The 15,432-nt window shown below is 39.9% G+C and overlaps 1 long non-coding RNA gene across 3 annotated transcripts in view; it reads right to left on the bottom strand.

Annotated features, from left to right (window-relative positions):
- Positions 1-5,599: 5,599 nt before the first annotated feature.
- The window catches only part of LOC143663685 (uncharacterized), a 34,282-nt gene continuing 24,449 nt past the window's right edge, over positions 5,600-15,432 (bottom strand). For all 3 annotated transcript variants that reach the window (XR_013166124.1, XR_013166122.1, XR_013166125.1), the window contains one exon: positions 5,600-5,765. This is a non-coding gene — a long non-coding RNA (uncharacterized LOC143663685). The remainder of the gene's footprint in view (positions 5,766-15,432) is intronic.

Here is a 15,432-nt window from a genome sequence, read left to right as displayed (position 1 = left end):
TCCCTGGCAGCTCAAAGCAGATGCTCAGACTCCCCCAGGGGAGGGGGTCCTACTGTAAGGGTTCCTGGTGGCTGGGGGCCACGTCCGCAAAAACTCAGCCACCTTGGGGCCAGCCTTCTGTTTGTCAGCAAAATGACAGGTGAAAACTGGGAGGATTCAATCAGTGAAATCAAGAGTAAAGATTTGGCATCTATTAATATTCTAACTTAGGGCGATCCTTAATTTGCAGGGTGGTCTCGCTTCATGATGCTAATTTGAAGAGAAGTTTTTGTGTAACAGCGTTCTCGCCCTCCATGCCAGAGACCCGGGTTCGTTTCCTGGTGCCTGCCCATGCCAAAAAAAAAAAAAAAAAAAAAAAAAAAGAAGAAGAAGAAGTTTTTGTCTGAATTTGGTTATTTTTGTGGAATTAAAATTTTTAGCAGGGGGTACAAGGATAGTTTAGTGATGGAATTCTCATCTGCCATGCAGGAGACCAAGGTTCAATTCCCAGTACATGCACTTCCCCGAAAACAAACAAACAAGCAAAACAAACAAAAATTCAACAAATGGTGCTGCAATATTGGGATACTCACATGGAAAAATAATGAAATGTGATCCCACCATACAGCATATAAAAAAATTGTAGTAACTAAATATTTTACCTGATGTGCTAAGATAAGGATGCACAGTCAACACAAAACTCAAAATTACCAGTATAGGCATTGAATGCATAGCTCATGCAAAAAATACGATATTCCATATTTATTTAGAAATAAGGAGGGATTGCCAGCCTATAAAACTCTGTGTTTACTCTTTCTGCTTTTTTTCACCTTAAAAAGACTCCAAGATTTTCCCAGGAATCTATGAGAATTGCTTGCAGTAACTTTGAGGTGGAGGCTAGTGAATGTACTGTGAATGAGGAATTGAAGTTGAAACAAAACAAGTCTGGGATTTTAGCTGAAATGACGGGAATGAGGCATGAGCTCACAGAAATTGTCCAGTTTGAACTTTCTCGGAGACCATGCCCAAATGCAAAATTGGGTATAGTATAGTTTAGCCTGCAATATATCTGACATTTGTTTTGATTATGTCTTTGATATCCTTCATTGGCTATATCTCCATTAAGGCTTTGGGGAAATACTAAACTACAGTAACAAATTACTAAGACATTGCCATTTCTACCAGAACTGTACTGGATGTTCTAAAAAAAGTCTTAGATGTCCCCAGGTTCTGTAGCTTTCCAAACTCAACTTTCCCCTTACAATCTAGATTGTAATCTGAATCTCCAAACTTGGCTAGAGGGATGCCTGATCCTTTATCAGGGTTCCCTTCCCAAGGAGCTCTGAAAATCCCTAGGGAATAATAGTTCCATGTTCCACAAAGCAGGAGTCTTGATTGCCACTCCACCACACCCCCCCGCCCCCCCCCCCCAGCAGCTAGCTGCCTGGCTCCTGGTCGACTTGCTCCTTCTTTCTTGTGTGTAGTTCCCTGGATTATTTCTATTTTCTCAAAAGGCCCATCCTAAATTACCCCAAAGTACAGGTAAGATCAGATTACAATATTTAATACAATTTTCCTGAAGGCTTGCAGCAAGCAGAAGGGCATCACTGTGCAACAGGCTCCCTGCTGGCTCTCTCCCTCCATGGGCCCCAGACTGATGCCGTGTTGCTGGGGCCAGCTGAGACTCCCCCACAGAACTGCCTTTGTCTATATCCTCCCTGCCTGAGTTTCGACCCCTGCCCCCATAGTCTTCTCTAGAGTCCAGCAAGGAGGAAGAAATATCTCCAGCATCTGCTCCCACGATCTATGGACATGTAACTCAGCCCAGAATGAAGGCAACCTGTTAATGCCGTGGGAAAACCAATCTCATTCCTCACCGCTCCCAACTCCAGTTCAGACAGTAATTGGTTTGCCTTATGGTTGCAAAACCAGCAGTCCCATTAAAAGGTTTATCTTAATGTTGTACTAACATCACCACCGACAATGTGTATGTAATTAACAGCACTGAATTATTAACTTGACTGTGGGTAAAAGGAGAAATTTAGGTTGTATATATATATTACTAGAGTAAAATTAAAAAAAAAAATTCCATGGAACTGCACAACATAAATAGTGAACAACTAAATTAAACCATTAACTATTAACTACAGCTAATAGTCCAATTACAAAAACTTGCTTTCATCAATTGTAACAAATGTATCACACTAATGTAAGGTGTTAATAACAGGGTGATACATGGGAATCCTATATTTTATGCATGATTGTTCTGTAAACCCCACTTTTTTTTCTAAAGACAAAAAGTTTAATCTCAAATTAAGATATATACATATCTCCCCCTGGTGAAATAAGAAGCCATCGTTTTTTCTTTTGTTTTGTTTTGTTCCAGTGCAAAGGTGATTGTATTGCAAGTAGACAAGCAAGGAACTGGAAGGAATCTTCCCAAAACCAGTTTAAAGTGAGGGTGTGAATTAGGGTTTTAATAGGTAGAGGAAGGGGTCTCTGGTTAAAATTAAACTAAGACATAGTCACGTAAACATTCTTATTTTCTTGATTCTTTGGTCACGTCTTGCTTTTCTCAGTGTTACTTCTTACCTGCAAAATTTCATGATCTTAAGTATCATCCCTGGGGGTTGTTCTAGTTTGTTAGCTGCCAACATGCAACACACCAGAGATGGACTGGCTTTTAATAAAAGGGGATTTATTTAGTTAATGTATAGTTCTTCAGAGGAAAGGCAGCTAACTTCCAACTGAGGTTCTTTCTTACACGGAAAGGCACAGGGTGATCTCTGCTGGCCTTCTCTCCAGGCCTCTAGGTTCCAACAACTTTCCCCGGGGTAATTCCTTTCTGCATCTCCAAAGGCCTGGGCTGAGCTGCAAGTGCTGAGATGAGGCATGCTGAGCTGCTTGGGCTGTGCTACATTGAACGCTCTCATTTAAGCACCAGCCAGTTAAATCAAACATCATTCACTGCAGCAGGCACGCCTCCTAGCCGACTGCAGATGTCATCAGTGACAGATGAGATTCACAGCAATAGAACTAGGCATCTTCACCTGGCCAGGTTGACACCTGAACCTAACTACCACAGGGGTTGAACTTCTTTCTCTTGGTGCCGTATAGTCTGGGGCAATACGTTATCTGCTTCATGTAAGATTTCGGTTGGGGTTTACAAAAGGTATGTCATGTACAAAGAAGAAAATATCATTTAAAGATACTAGACCATTGTCATTGTTATGACTTTTAGCTACTTATTTTTCTATACGTTTTTTTAACTAACATCTCCAGGAGAGGTCAGAGGCAAATTCTGATTGTCAAAGCTGGGAAATGCTGTAAAACAGTAGAGAAATTATAAGTTCAGCACAACCAAGACCCAACAATAGCCATAATACATTACAAAACTCTATTTTTCTGAAGAATTAATATCATTCCTCATTGAAGTACATCACAACATGCTTTAATTTAGAAATTAAGGAGACACAAATTGGGGGAAGGGGTCACTTTTTTTTAATGGTTAATACTTAGGGCTATAATTTAAACACTCAGTATATAAAAATGCAATTCAGTATATCTTATTTACAGGATAATTACAGCATTTACAAATTTAAATCAATTTAAAGAATACTGCAGGTGGTATGGGCTGATAATGGAACATCCATTTAAAGTCATATGATAAACATATTCTCCTGATCCTGCCACAGTGTCTCTGTGACTATATATATATATATATTCTCATTTGGAGCTAGGACCAAACTTTAAATTTGTGGTTTTTCATGAATATGAGACTTAGGCCATATGGACCTCCTTTTTTTTTTTCTTTTATCATCACAATCGACTTTTTCTTCTTTTTTGTAAAAAAATAACATATACAAAAAAGCAATAAATTTCAAAGCACATCCCAACAATTAGTTGTAGAACAGATTTCAGAGTTTAGTATGGGTTACAATTCCACATTTTTAGGTTTTTACTACTAGCTGCTCCAGGACTTGGGGGATTAAAAGAAATATCAGTATAATGATTTAGCAATCATACTCATTTGCTAAACCCTACCTTCTCTGTGTAATTCCACAAAAGCCATTGGTTTTTGATACAACGCTTTTACCTGCCACCCTTAATCAGCAATGTTGGGGTCTCACTTTATAGTTCGGAGGTTATCAACAAACACGACAGCTGGAGAAGGGTCTGTGGTGCCTGAATACACTCCACCTTTGTGGTCTGTCTCCGTAGGACCGTGTCTCTGTAGCAGGACAGCCTGTATCTGTGCCCTAGAAGTGGATCTTCACACAACACTGCACTGCTGGGTCCAGGGTCCCTGGAGGAGAGGACAGTTTGGGATCAGGTCGGTGATGTAAGCCAGAGAAAAGGCCTTTGCATGTTGCTGAAGGCAGCATCTGTGGTGTAAGGAGAGGAAAAGAGAAACAAAATCAGCTGTGAAGCTGTCAGTGACAAAAGGATGGAGGATGCAATACAGTTTGGCCCACGTGGAAAGAAGAGAGCCAGGGCAGGATTTTTGACAGCACCCCAAAACCAGCTTCTTTTCTTATTTTACTCTTCTTTGTAGAATTGCTTCATGTTATATTCATAAGGGACCTCAGCCTTACTGTTCCTCTAAGGAAAAGTTTGAGCTTTCCCTTTTAAAACATTTTGAACTATTTTCCCTGATGTGCCTTAATCTATACCTCTCAGATTTTAGGGCATGATTTTCCATTTTTGCAGATACATAAAGCCATAGAAGACCACACACATTAGATGTATGTGGATTTAACTTTAAATTGCCCTGGAATGAAACTTAATATTGGGGGGTACGATAGTGGCTCAGCAGGCAGAGTTCTCACCTGCCATGCCGGAGACCCAGGTTCGATTCCCGGTGCCTGCACATGCAAAAAAAGAAAAAGAGGAAAAATGACTTGGAATGGGGGGGGAGTGCTACCGTTCTGAATTTCTGCATTCATACATCTTTGTCACAAGGCAAAGTCAACAGCCTCCTGCTTTTCCATTTTCATGTTTTTTTGCGAAAGCTCGGAGCTATTTTTAATTTTTTAATCAAAGTAATGCATGTACACAGTTTAAAAATCAAATCATACAAAAGTTTACCATGAACAACTGGAATGCCCTGCCCTATCCCACCCCATCCCCCAGCCTGGCTCCCCAGGGGTTATAATTTATTACTCTTGTAGCTATTTATTCTACAAGCTACTTCCATATTTCTAAATAATATGTTTAAACTGCTCTTTATTGATCCATAAATTTCAGGCATTCTCTATTGAGTTGGAATCATGATGGGAGGGATTACTGACTCTTTTATCCCCTCATCCTTCCTGCTCTCCATCTGCATTACCTCATGTAGCTATTTCACTATTTTTAGTTAAGTAATTTATGTTGGAAAATAGACATTTGCTGTTTGGAGGCTGCCTAATATCCATTCCCTTTCCTTTTGTAACTGTGCCATGATTTCCAATGGGATGGTCGCCTTTCCCCTAGAGTTCACGGCTTTCCCAGAACCTTGACCCCATTCCCAGCCACAGGGTGGAAAAGACTCGATTGGCTGAAGCCAACCAACGTTCACCATTCCCCAATATATAGTGATGGTTTCAAGAAAAGGCACATAACCCAGTGTCAACCAGGGAGAGGTCTGATAGAAGAAACCATGACGACATTTCTTTATTTTTCTGCAGAAGCCACCTCGAGAAGACATTCTCTCCCTGTTGAACATGAATGGGGAAGCAGGAAGCCACTAGAAGGTGCTGGAAACCACCTTGGAACCACCGAGAGAGACAGCCCACGTCTCGACACTGCAAAAGGCAAACAGGAGAGATGGAAATTAAAGACATTAGCGATTTCCTGGATCAAGCCTCACCTGGAGCCTGAACTACCTTCAAAGTTGTCAATTATGTGAGCAAAATAAGTTGCTTTTTTGTTTAAGCCCTTTGGAGTATTCAATTACTCACAAAGGAAAGATTCTTCACTGCTATAAGGGTTTGCATCATTATGATTACACAGCAAAGCATTTATGATTCACTACTGAGCTAAATAGTGTATGATTACATATCCTTTCATGTACAGGTTTTTTGGTTGTTTTTAAAAATTAGTTATTCTTTTCACTTGCAAACCTTTCCATATGCATGTCCTTAATTCTTTCCATACACTCATTTCCAATCTCCTCTTCCAGTCTGGAATGGTGGCCCTCTCAGCTTGCAGCACAGCTGTCAACCTGCATCTTTTCTTCAAGGCTGTCCAGAGTTGAATCCACTATTTCCTTGATCTCATGACTTCCCCCTTTTTTATTTTATTTTATTTTTTGGATTATTCAGGATTTTGCTGGAATATTTTCTCAATGCTTTCTATGCAAAGGTGTCAAGCAAGAAAATTATCTAAGATGACTTGAAGATGTCTTAATTCTGTTCTTGCACTTGACTGATAGCCAGGCAGGGCATGGAATTCCAAGTTGAAAATTATATATTCCATAATACTTTTACCACTATTGCTCAGTTACTTTCTGGCATCTAAAGTTGCTATTGGGAAATCTGATGTCACTCTGATTCTCCTCCTTTGTGTGTGAACTCTTCTACAGTATTTCGCTCTTTGGAAGCTTTTAGGCAGCTTCTGAATCTTGAGTTCTAAAACTTCTCCATGGTGTCCCTTGAGGTGAATCTTTATTCTCTCCTTGTGATGCGGTCAGGAGACTGGTGTCCTTTATTTTGGATAAATTTTCTTATATTCTTTCCTGTATTGTTTCCTTCCCTCTGTTTTTTCTTTCTTTCTTCTCTCCTTTTTCTAGAATATTCTTAGGTGGGTGAGGGATTTCCAGGGCTTATTCTTTGTCTCTTCTTGTCATCCTCATATTTTCCAACCCTTTATCTTTTTGTTCGGCTTTTGGTAATATTCCCTGACTTTGTCTTCCACCCATGTTTTTGAGTGTAGCTATAATTTTTATTTTCATGAGCTCTTATTAGTATGTTTTTCTTAGTACTTGTCATAGCTCTCTGAGAATGTTTATTAGAATTGGGCTGTCACTATTTGGGGAGTTTTCTTCTGTTCCTTGTATTATCTCTGTTTCCTCCAGATTCCTTTTATCAACTGTGTTTTTATTTTGGCTTCTCTCTTTTTTCATTCATCTGGGGACATTTTATTGTCTATGTTTAAAAAATGACTGAAAACTCAGTGGCCTGAGCAAATTTCATTGGGGGTGGGTTTGTGTTAGAGTGTCAAGGAAGGAAGCTAGCCATTTCACTGGGGTATTCCCAAAATATCAGTATGTGAACTTTTCTCTCCTGGGGAAATCCATTCTCTCTTGGATTTTCTACCTTGCTGAGGGTGAGATTGGACTATACCAAGCATAGGGAGGGGAAGCTGATAATGTAATTGTTCCATTTGTGCCCTACAGTTAATTTTACTCTTTTTATATCCATTCCTCACCTCAGTTCCAAACTTTTTGGGTTCAACTTCTTGGGAGAATAATTTTCTAGTTTCCTTCTTGGGGAGGAGGGGACAAGAAAATATAAGTCTGTCTGCAGGCACTGTGTGCACAAAAGTGGGAAATAGGTTTTGAGGGTACAACTATTCCACATAGAGTCCTGCGGCAAATCCCCCAGTCTGTGGCACCATACCTCATCCCCAGCCCCCTCCATCGCTAGTGTCTCTGCATCCCAAGCCTTTCCAGAATCTGCAGAGGGATTGGTTCACTTCTTATCCACATCCTAGTCTGCATACATACTGAGGCCTCTTGTGTCATGCCAAATCATCTACTACTCCTCCACCAACCTGTGTCTTCTAAAGATTTCTTGAAATCTCTCAGCCATTGATTGGGCATCTCCCGTTTGTCTTTGGTCCTTGTGAGTCCATGATTATTTATTCATTTACTATTATTTTGTTAGGTTTTTTTTTTAATGAGAAGAAAGAGAAACATGTGTGGTCAATCTATTATCTTTAACTGGAGATTTCTAAAAACTTTTACATAAAGACAGAAATTAGAAAATAAAGTTCTTTTATGGCTCCAGAAGCTTAGCTGCATTAGCAATATAGAGTTAGGATTTGGCTAGTGACCTTTAAGTAATCAGAAAATGTGCAAAGACTGCAGTGAGTACAAATTACACTGACATGAAAATAGGGGAAACAAAGACTAAAATATATCGGGTAGATGGAAATACTAGTAGTCAATGAGAAGGAGGGGTAAGGGGTATGGTATGTATGAGTTTTTCTTTTTCTTTTTCTGAATTGATGCAAATGTTCTAAGAAATGATCATGGTGATGAATATACAACTATGTGATGACATTGTGAGTTACTGATTATTTACCAAGAATGGAATGGTCATATGGTAAGAATGTTCATGTTTGTATGTTGTTATGTTTAAAAAATTTTTTTTAATTAATTAAAAAAAATTATCCTGGCATGGCTGGCCCACACGGCTATTCCAGACCAACAGAGTAAGAAAAATTGTGAGGTGAAATTTCCTGAGCGGTCACCAAAAAAGGCATACCTATTTTATTTTAAATAAACTTTACCACCTTTGATAGTTAGGTTCAGGTGTCAACTTGGCCAGATGAAGGCAGCTAGTTCTGTTGCTGTGGACATGAGCCAATGGTACGTGAACCTCATCTGTTGCTGATTACATCTGCAGTCAGCTAAGAGGCGTGCCTGCTGAAATGAATGGCATTTGACTTAATTGGCTGGTGCTTAAATAAGAGAGCTCTATGTAGCACAGCCCAAGCAGCTCAGCATACGTCATCTCAGCACTCGCAGCTCAGCCCAGGCCTTTGTAGATGCAGAAAGGAATCACCCCGGGGAAAGTTGTTGGAACCCGGAGGCCTGGAGAGAAGGCCAGCAGAGATCGCCCTGTGCCTTCCCACGTAAGAAAGTTGAAAATTAGCTGCCTTTCCTCTGAAGAACTATACACTAACTAAATAAATCCCCTTTTATTGAAAGCCAATCCATCTCTGGTGTGTTCTAGCAGCTAGCAAACTAGAACACCACTTTTTAAATACTTCTGCCACATAAAAGTTAATTGTACAAATCATTCAGCTTACCAATAAAAAATACTCTACTAAATAATTATTTACAAAATGTGGGACTCTGCTTATTTCAACATCTTACCATGATGAATTTCCAGATAGTCTCCAAATTCTGGGATTGTGACTGTGGTTTCATTCTTCTTATACATTTTCATAATGTGGTCATTTTGAAAGTACATTTTCAAATGGAACTGTGGCTTGGTGGTTAAAACAGGAAGTCTGGAGCATAAGTTTGAAATTATTGAAAATACACCTGCCTGATAATAAAGAAAACTGCACCACATCAAGGATTATGAAAATCTTATCCTAGTCATTGAAGTTTCCCATAAAAATTTGAGAATAAAGAAGATCCTACCACAGTTTAGCAGCCATCAGAGTGGAACAAGCAGGATGACTTAATGCTTACTTAAAACACCAGTTGTATTATTGTGGGATTACAAGTAAACTTAAAGTTGGGCATTTCCATTCTAGAAAAGCCTGAAGCAATAACTGTAAAACCATCAATCTTCAAGTGACATATTAAATCAAATATGTAACCTATTAAGAAAGCTAAGTAAAAAAAAAAAAAAAAAAAAAAAAAAAGGAGTCGCAATACCAAAAACCAAACGCTGGTGAGGATGTAGAGAAACTCTCTCTTATATTGCTGGTGGGAATATGAAATGGCATGACCACTCTGGAAAATTGTTTGGCAGCTTCTTAAAACACTAAACATATAGTTACTATATGTATGTTTACACACTCCTAGGTACTTATCTGAGAGAAAGGAAACTTAACTTTATGTCCACACAAAAACCTGAAACTCATTGTTCATTGCAGCTTTCTTTGTAATCCCTCCAAGCTGGAAATAAACAAAATATCCTACAACCAGTGAATGGTTAAACAAACTATGGTGCATCCATACCATGGAAAGCTGCTCAGCAATAAAAAGAAACTAACACACAACAGCTTGGATAAATATGAAGGGAGTTATGTGAAAGTGAGAAAATAAATCAAAAGGTTACATACTGTTTGATTCCATTTATATAAAATTCTTAGCATGAAAAAATGATAAAGATAGATACAGATCAACAGTTGTCAGGGATTAGGAACACAAAGGGTGGGGGAGGCTGGTGGTGCAACTATGTGGGAGCAGCATGGGGGATATTTGGGGTGATGAAACAGCTCAGAATCATGACTGCACTGCTGGTTGCATGGATTAATACATATGATAAAATTGCATAGAACTAAATACACACTGTATACCAACATCAATTTCTTGGTTTTGATATTGTACTTTAGGTACATAAGATGTTACCTTCGGGAGAAACCTGACAGTTGCAGCCCGAGAAGTCCCACCACTGAATCCAGAGGCAGCCAAATCTCTGTAGAAACAGGCAAAAAACCTCCGTTTCCTCCCCTTTCCTCTTTTTCCATTAGCCCAATGAGCGACCTCCGCCTTGACCAGGTCCGCCTGAGCTGGGGGCCTACTTTTAGTAGTCAGAATTTGTTAATCAATGCCACAATTGGTGTTTGGTTGGACTCAAACCCTGCTGCTGTTAGAGTCTCTTTCCTTTCCCTCTGGGAAGCCACCTGTGAGGGAGGGGCGCCGGGCGCTGGGCACCACGGCTTGGGGAACTCATGGTTCTGGGGAGGCTCGCAGCTGGTCCAGCTGGTTCAGACTGGGGTACGCTGTGTGTCCGGTCACTGATGTGGCTCCAGGAGCTGTTCTGTACTGTTTCTGGTTATTTAGTAGTTGTTCTGGAGAACGAACTAAAACGCACACATTGCTAAGCCGCCATCTTGGCCCCTCCTCCTGGTGCTTGAATTTTTAAATGAGGATGTATCGTCTTTATAAAACAGCCAAGTTATTATTTACAAACAACTACTACTCAACCCACACAGGTACATTTTTGAGAACAATGAACAGATTTTTTTCAACTTAAAAGAAGATAGATGGCAAAGTTACTCTATAATGAAAAAGCACAATCAAACAAGCAATTAAAAAAGGGTCTGAAGCTTCCTTCAAAGGTCATTTAAAATCAACTTGCATGGAAAATGCCACAGAGTGTGATGGAGGGGGTCTGTGGGAAAGGAGAAAAGCTGAGAAACTGAGCTGCAGATACAGCTGAATCTCTTTGGGTCAAAAAAAGAAGCAGCCATTCTAGGAAAAGTGCACTTACAGACTGAATCGCAAAATAATGCATTTTAATCTTCAGAAGGACGTGTTTGAATAACCAGCCGGGAGACCAGGGTTAAGTGGCTTCTTTCCCTTACGGTTGTGCAGCTGAACAGAAGTCAATGTTTAGGGCATTTTATTGGTCTTTGTTCCCTATGTTTATAATGATGATGTCTGCAAAGCTGTTCAATGCAAATTTCTTGAAGGCAAAACAACTGGTTAAGAAAATTTCAACATGATAATATGAGTTCCTGAGCAAGCCGTAGTATCGGTTGGAGAAAGTGAACAGATGGAGCTAAAATTCCGGCAGGCACAACTGCAGAGGAGGTAGTAGCCGGGCCTCAGGCGCATTGGCAATGCAGCCGCAGCCACTGCCTCACCGCCCTTAGCATGCTTTACTCAGAGCCTCTGCCTCCTGATTTCATTAGTGAGCTCAGTGCAGAAGTAAATGGGGCACATTTTGTAAAAAGGGGTGGTTTGAATACTCATCTTGTGAAAAGTGCCTTCCAAAAGCTTGTTCTAACGCCCTAATGTACACTGGTTTCCCAAGCAGAGCTGCTGGCTCTTTTCACAATTTTGAGATATCAAAACCAATGTGAAAACATCAGTGAGCTGTCTGAATTTCTCGTTCCCTTAATGATGAAATGACTCTCAAAACCAGTTTATTTAGCAAGTTTCCTTTTTCAAGGTTGAACATATTCAAAATCCGTAAAGCCAGACTGTTGAGGTTTACCATTTAAAACGACACCAAGTAACGATATTGTGAGCCATTGATTGTATACCATGTATAGAATGTTTGTCTGCCAAGAATATTTGTATGTTTGTTTGTTGTTTACAATAAAAATATTAAAAAACAAAACAAAACACCAAGACCTGGTCTTGATTATGGAGATACACAAGACTTCAAGGGAACTTGCTCTCCCATTTGCTGACATTGTCTTAAGGCAAGAGTCAAAGTTCCCCAATATCTATTTTTTAAAAGTTTGATTTTTTTTTCTTTTTTCCCCCTGATCATTGATTTAGTAAACTCAACTGGACTTCTGCTTCTGGAAAAATATATACATTCCCTGACTCCTCTTGCTACATGCAGCTGAAAACCTAGGTATTGCATATAAAACAAACACAAGGAGACTCCGAAAAGTGGAGTGAAGATAGACTGACTAGGAACTTGAGGAATCCAGTGAGTTTCCTTTATTTTCTTTTAACCTCATGTATCCCACCAGGTGCTGGAGAAGATGGCAACCTGGAAATGCCGACAGGTAAAAGGTCTATTGTCTCTAGCCAAAGGACCAAGAAAGGGGCAGCCTCATGAGACAGAAAACTTTCAGGTAATAACCACTCTGCTCCTGCCAAACACCCCAGAAGAAGCTGCAGCCTGACCCCCACCCCAGGCAGCAAAGGCTGAAAAGGGAGCCTAGACGCCCATCCTCCCCAGGATGTAGGGAGGTGCACCCAAGCCCCACTCCCACCCCCACTAAGTGGTGTCAAAAAAGGCTGAGTGGAAGGTGGTAATGAGGCTCCCATAGTCAGGGTCAGTGGAGAGAACTCAGAGAGCCTGGACTTTGATCCTATCCGGTGGTACCAAGGTGCTTTTCCCTCTTCCTGCTGAGCTGGTGGAGAGTCAAGACTTCTACCATTGCCCAGCAGTCACAAGGCCACGCTTCCCCCTCCTTCCCTCCACGGTGTTGAGTGAAGGCTGTGTGGGCAGCGGAAATGAGGGATGTCTGTTCCCCCCAGCCAGGGTGGGATCAGCAGAGGCCTGGTGGAGAGCCTGGGCTCCCACCCATCTCATCAGTAACAAGGAGTCCTTCCCTGTACAGGTGTCAGTGGCAGCTGAATGGGGGACCTGGTCCTCCCCCCACACCTCGCAGTAGCCGTGCAGCACTGCCCTTCCCCTACCTGAGCAAGGACAGAAGATACCTGCTAAAACAGTTGTGTGAAATAAGATTCAGAGTCTCGCAACAATATAACAAAAAGGTCCAGGTTTCAAAAGAAATGACTCATCATACCAAGAACCAGGAAAATTTCAACTTGAATGAGAAAGGACAATCAACAGATAATGATCCAGATACTAGAATTATCTGACGAGGACTTCAAAGCAGCCGTCATAAAAATGCTTCAACAAGAAATCACGAACACATTTGAAACAAATTTCCTAAGAAACTCTCAGTAAAGAAATGGAAGCTAAAATGGAAATTTTAGAACTGAAAAATAGAATAACCAAAATTTTTAAAACTCAATGGATGGACTCAACAGCAGAATGGAGAGAACAGAGGAAAGAGAGATGAAAGAGTCAATGACCTTGAAGATAGAACAGCAGAAATTACCCACTATGAACAACAGAGAATAACTGAAAAAAAATTAACAGAACCTTGGGATTTTAACATTTACTGTTTTCTTTCTTTTTTTTTTTTTGTATGGTGTAGGGTCACATTTCATTCTTTTTCCATGTGAGTATCCTGTTATTGCAGCACCATTTGTTGAATGTTTGTTTGCTTGTGTTTTTTGTTTGTTTGTTTGTTTGTTTGTTTTTGCATGGGCAGGCTCCAGGAATCAAACCCACATCTCCCGCATAGCAGCGAGAACTCTGCCACTGAGCCATCGTGGCCCGCCCTGTTGGCTTGTTTTTTGATTGCTTGTTGTGCTTGGTTTTTTGTTGGGAAGTGCAAGGACCGGACATTAAACCCAGGTCTCCCGCACGGTAGGCGAGAATTCTACCACTGAACTCCCCTTGCACCCCCAGAACCTTGGAATTTTATTAAAAGATCTAATATTCATGTCATCAGAGTCCCAGAAGGAGAGTAAAAAGAGGGTAGGGCTGAAAAAAACATTAGTAGCACGAATAATGGCTGAATATTTCCTGAATTTGTCAAAAGAAATGAACCTACAAATTTCAGAAGCTGAGTGAACCCCTAAGAAATTCACTCCAAAGACATATCATAGTAAAACTTCCAAAAACTAAAATCAATGAATAAATATTGAAATCAGAGAGAAGAAGTCAACACCTTACTTTTAGGGGAAAAACAATTTGGATGACAACCGTTTTTCATCAGAAACATAGAGGACAGAAGAAAGTGGCACATTTTTCAAGCACCGAACGAAAAGAGCTGCCAGCCCAGAAACCTAGATCCAGCAAAAATATTCATTAGGACTGAAGGAGAATTTGACATATTCTCAAATGAAGGAAAACTAAGAGAATTTGCAACTAACTGGCCTACCCTAAAACAGAACTTATTTGAAGATAAAACAATAAGGGAATACTGAAAGAAAATGACAAAAAAACGAAAAGAATCTGGGAACATCAGAAAAGAAGAAATAACAATGGAAATAGAAAAATTATGGGCAAATAAAATAGACTTTCTGCTCTTGAGATTTCTAAATTATGTTTGATGGTTGGAGCAAAATTTACAACACTCTCTGACGTGGTTCTCAATGTATGCAGAGGGAAGAAGGATTATTTAAGACAATTATATCATTAATGGGGAAGGGCAAAGGAGATAAAGTTTCTACACTTCACTCAAACTCGCAAACATCAATACCAGTAGACCGTGATAAGTTATGTATATATAATACAATACCTAGAGCAACCACTTAAATAAAAACTTATACAAAGAGATAAACTTAAAAACACCATAGATAACTCAAAATGAATTCTAACAGTTGTTCAAGTAACTCACAGGAGGACAGCAAAAAGAAAACAGGGAAACGAAAAACAGAACAAACAGAAAGCAAAAAATAATATGATGACTTAAACCCTGCTATATGAATAATTACATTATTACAAATTGTGATAGTTTGGATTACGCATCCTGGGGATAAAAAACATATGTTCTTAATCCATTCCTGTGGGTGTGAACCCATTGCAAATAGGACTTTTGGAACATGTTATTTTTAGTTATGTGATCCAACTGAATGAAGTTGGCCCTTACTTAGTCCTACTACCGAAGACTTTTTGAAGAGAAACCATGTGAAGGAGAGAGAATCTGGAAGCAACAAAACTCAGAAGAGAAAGGAGAGGATGTGGCCATGTGATAGCAAAGACAGACTCAAAGGTCACTGGCAGCCAACTCCAGAATGCTATATTCTTCAGGAAGAAAGCTGTGCATTGCTGACACCTCGATTTTGGACTTCTCATAGCCTCAATGCTATGAGTAGATAAATTCCTTTTGTTTAAGCCAACCCAGTGTATAGTATTTGTCTTAATAGCTTGGAAACTAAGACATAAATGATATAAATACACTGAGTAGAAGATGGAGATTGGCAGAGCGGGTTTAAAAAAAACATGGCCCAACTAA

Source organism: Tamandua tetradactyla, chromosome 2 (genome assembly GCF_023851605.1).
Source record: "Tamandua tetradactyla isolate mTamTet1 chromosome 2, mTamTet1.pri, whole genome shotgun sequence".
NCBI lineage: Eukaryota > Metazoa > Chordata > Mammalia > Pilosa > Myrmecophagidae > Tamandua > Tamandua tetradactyla.
This window is presented reverse-complemented; position numbering and strand designations above follow the sequence as displayed.